Genomic DNA, 5,017 nt, shown 5'->3' with positions numbered 1-5,017 from the left:
TGTCCTTAGTTGAGAGTGTTCCCAGGCACAGGGCAGAGGCAAACACAGCTCTTCTCTGACAGCATAAACATTAAACCCAAGACTGAGAGAATTCCTACTAATCCAAGGAAGATGGGTTCAGAGTGAAAGAAAAAAAATCATTTTAGAAACCCACAGGAAAATAGGTCACATAGGCAAGAATAAGGAAAAACAACAAAATTTATATTAGTTTCACAATGACTACAAATATTAAAATTATTACATGTATAATGTAGAATAAGTATAGTTAATATCTTTAAAGAAATAGGAGAGTATAAAAATTAAAACCAAGTTAGCAAATTTTGTTTAAAAAAATAAGGCAGATTTGAAATAAAAACGACTTTTACACATGAAAACTAGTATAATTAAAATAGAAACTCAGAGGATGTGTTTAATAGCAGATTAGGCCCAGCTGAAAAGAGATTAGAGAACTGACAAACAGCAGAAAGACACATTTAAGAAATTACTCAGAATTTAGCACAGATAAATAACCAGATGGGAAATAGAATGGAAGAGTTAAGATATGGAGGATCAAGTAAGAAGGTCTAACCTACATTCAATAGGAGTTCCAGAAAGAGGAATAGACAGAATGCAGGGATCTGATATTCAAAGAAATTAAGGCTGAGCATCTTCTAATGATAATTAGAAATGAAAGACATCAATGATCAGATTCAGGAAATCCACCAAACCCCAAGCAAAGTAAAGAAAAAGAAATCCGTGGGTAGACATATTGCTGTGAAACTGCTCAACACCAGAGACACAAGACAGATCACCTGCTACAGCATGTGGTCATTAGAGTGACAACTGACTTTTCAACAGTGTCAACAGGAGCCAGAAGTCAGCGAAATATCTTTGAGCACTCAGAGAAAATAACTCAGAACTTAGAATTGTATACCCTAGGAACTTGTCTGTCAAGAGAAGACCAGAAGCAACAGACACTCACTAAAGGCAAGACACTCTAGTTAAATGCAGGGTGACAGGCTGTGGGGACTCTGATGAGGCACCCTTGTGTGATGCGGAGAGTGTAATAAACACAGGCATTAGAGACAGGCTGTCCTGGTAGAGAGCAGGTGTGTGAACTTGGGCTATCATGTCACTCATTGGCGTCTGTTTCTTCCTCTGTGAAGTGGGGCAAATAGTGTCCACCTCATGGAGTTACTGATAGGATTCAATAAGAAACAACATAAAACTCCTAACAGACATTGGAAGGGTAATTTATTTATTCATTCAACATATATTTACTGAGTATGTAATATGCACTAGGCGCTGTATTTAGTTGCTGGGAACACATGAGTGAACAAAACAAAAACCCAAACCTCAGGGGAACTTCCATTCTAGTGGTGGTGGGATGGGAGAGGGAGAAAATAGAGAAAAAAAAATTGATTAAAATGTAGAGTGAGTTAAGAGGCAATAAGTACTGTGGGGGGGGGGGGAGGCGGGGAAGGGCATGGAGAGTGTTAGGGCTCAGGGAGGGCCTTGCCGAGAAGGCGGCATTGAGTCCACACGTGAAGGAAGGGAGCCAGCCGAGGGAGGAAGCGTGCTCCAGGCAGAGGGACCCTCAGAGAGCAGGGGCCTGGAGACAGGATTGGGGACAGCCAGGTGGCCAGCAGGGCTGAAGCAGAGGGGGCCACAGAGAGAGGGGTGGGTGCACTGTCAGCAGCTCGTCCACACGGCGTGTCCCCAGATGGAGGCACAGGTCTGACAAGCATGGGGGCTGTTGGAGCAGGAGAGAGGCCATGTGCAATGTGAAGATGGCCAGGTTTCCAGAGGCTCTCAGGCTTCTTTGCCTCATTGGGGAAAGAAGAAGAGCAGCCAGCAGGAGGAGCGGGCGTGGGGACAAGGAGAAGGTGATGTGGCCTCTTCCCTGCCCAGCAGCTTGCCGGGCATGCATCTCAGCACGCTCCTGGGGGGCACACGTGGACGTGTTGAGTGAGGGCTAACCCTGTGTCTGCACTTCAGGTGAAGTGACCCTCTCCCATTAAGTGCCATGCCCAGTCAGCCTGCCGTGCCTGACCCCTGGAGGAAACAAACTCCACTGAGCACTCGCGTGTGGGTTGCTCATGATAGGACATCGAGGACCCTGCATGCCAGAGCCCCCACACTGCCAGCCGCTCTCTTCCAGGCCACCCTCTGAGGATCGCTAGCTCCCTTGGCTCATGGTTCCCTGATCTACCCTCGGCCACCTCTGCTATCCCTGCTACAGCCAGTGGGGTGACCTCCATCTGCCTGACGCTCCACCTTTGAGAAGAGGGCTCCCTGGCCTCCTCCTTTTCCACAGTCACCCCTCTCTCCTATCTCGCTCCCCAGCTCTTCCCTCTTGGGGTGGTGGTGGTGCGGGTTTTATGACTGGAAGGAAGAAAAGGAGGGAGGAGGAGGAGATGAGAGAAGGAGAAAAAACTTCCATTTGATGGGGAAGATGCAGTGAAATGGGGCAAAGCACAGCGGGGACCGAGACAGAAGTCAGGGTGCTCAGGGATGGGACTGTGTGTGCATAGCAGTCAGGCTCTCTTAGTTATCCAGGTTTCTTTAACAAGTCTATTCGCTTCTGGACTGTTAGGTCAAACTCGAATTAATATGGCCTGTATTAAATTTGTTGACGAGGCACTCTGTTGACGTTGACGTTGCCAAGCTGGTTTGGCAAGGGAGTCATGAGGAAAGACCTGTAGGTGACTGGGGCAGTCTCTAACCTGCTCTGCTTCATGCCTCTGACCCTTTGCCCATCACCCACACAAACAACCCCAGCCCCGGTCCAGCAGGAAATTTGTTCCCCTAGCCACCAGCTTCCTCCTGCTGCAGCACGGGGGCCTGTGCAGTAATCCTCACCAGCCCCCAAGGCCCCCTGCTGAAGTTCAGGGATCTGCAGATTTCCTTCTGCATGCCTTTCTGGGCAACCACGAGCATTTCTGTTCCCACATATGAGAAGCGTGAGTCACTCTGCTGGGAATAATTAGGAAGAGGGCCTGGAAGTTGGGAAATGAACAGGGAAGGGAGAGAAGAGAAAGGCAGCACTGAACAGGGCGTGGACTAGGGCTGCGAGTGGGATAAGGAGAGCTGAGGACAGTGGCTGGGCTTTGGAATTGGCCTCCCAGGTGTGTCAAGCGGCAGGTGACTGGGGTGAAATGGGCCGATGAGGTAGATTCCCAGGTCTTGAGTTAGGAACATGGGGCTAGAGCCACCTAGCCCTCAGGACAGGCAGGGGTGTGGCAGGCTGCAGAAAAGACCTCTTTCTGCAGCACCTAATGGAAGACGGGAGCATTTCAGGCATCCCCAGCATGCCAGCACTCTGTGTCTTTTGTAGGACCCTGGTTATTTAGTCAGAGAGAGCTGAAGCTTAAGAGGGTGGCGTGCACGCACACACACACACACACACACACACACACACACGCATGCACACAAATGAGGTTCACTGTGAGCATTATCTGCCGCAAAGCAAGACATATTCCAGGCATCTTGTTCAAACTGCAACAGAGAAAGACCCTGAAAACTGTCTGGGGAACAGTATGGCAACTTAGTGTTACTAAATTTAAGGTATGTAAGATAAAGATATAGCTTTATTTAGTCCTCTGTCCATATTGTTTTATTCGATGAACATAGGACTTCTGTAAAAGAGCTTTAATCAGCTTGCTCCTGTCCTTGCTCCCTCTCTCCCCAGCCCCAACTTTTCTTTTCAACCATGAGTTGTCCCATCTTAATATTTTTAGGAATATGAACTTGAGGGTTTTTTTAAAAGGGTTCTGTAGCTCTTTCTCAGCACTTATAACATCCACATGTAGCTCTCTTCTTTTAGGGGTCTCTCCCCACCAGACTGTAAGCTCCTGTGGGCAGGGACACTGTCATTTATTTTATAGCCTCTGTGCCCAGCCCTGGGAATGTAGGAAGTGTCACCTGCTTGCCTGCTTGGTGCCAATGTACTATGTTTAGTACCTGTGGCTTTGTTCAAGCACTTGACAAAATGTAGAGTCCAGGTCTTTATTGACCCCCGTCCCCCCTCCCGCTCCCCTCAGTTGGTGGTGTCCCAGCCCTTTATCAGCTCCACAGGCCAGGTGGCAGGATGGCCCAGAATGCCTCCTGTGGGCCTCCCTTCCAGGCCATCCTGCAGCTGCTCTGTAGAAGTTACTTGTATTTGTTCAGGCAAAACAGCTTGCAAAAAATAGTTCACTATGCTTTCTGATTTCAGCTTTCCAAATATCTATATGGACAGAAAACACAGATTCCCTCCAGTTTCTAACAGAATGTCTTCATCGAAGCTTAAGCTTTCGAAGCTTTCTGTAGTCAGGTACTGGCCAGTGGAGTAGACATAGCTGGGATAACGTTCATCTGCTTTGCCTGTGGCTGCATCTCTCAGTAGGGTGTGGTCCAGGGGCATGGGCAGAGGAGTGGGGTCGCAGAAGCAGAGACCTGACACAAACTATCCCCGATTCTCCCTCACTGAGTGGGAAGGGACATGGCAGAGTGGGAAAAGGACATGTTTTGACAACAGAAAGACTTGATATGAATCCCTGTCCAGCCATTTACCTGCTGTGTGGCTGCACAAATTATTCACCCTCTCTGAGCCTCAGGTTCCTCATCTGTAAAATGGAGAATAATTTGCTGTAAAAGTGTGGTCAGAACTGTGTTAAATCTTGCATGCCATGCACACACACACACACACACACACACACGTGTGTGTGTGGAGAAGGATAGAGAGACACAGAGAAGAAATTCTGTAAAGAAAACACCAACATGTTAATTATGGTTATGTGTAGGTGGTGAAACAAACTGTGAATTTTTTTTTTCTTTTTCTGCTTTTTGGTATGTTTAAATATCTTTTTCCATGAACACGTATTGACTTTATAATTAGGGGAATAGAAAATAAACTTTAAAGCATAAAATAGGAGAAAAGAAATAATATGCATTAAGTAGCATGCACTCAGTAAATGGTAGCTATTTTTTACTAATTAGTCATTATGCCTAATAATAATAATTAGGAGTAATGGTTTCCTCTGGGACCAGAGGTTGT

The sequence above is a fragment of the Galeopterus variegatus genome, unplaced genomic scaffold (genome assembly GCF_000696425.1).
Source record: "Galeopterus variegatus unplaced genomic scaffold, G_variegatus-3.0.2 Scaffold1859, whole genome shotgun sequence".
Taxonomy (NCBI): Eukaryota; Metazoa; Chordata; class Mammalia; order Dermoptera; family Cynocephalidae; genus Galeopterus; species Galeopterus variegatus.
Note: the sequence above shows the minus strand (reverse complement) of the source record.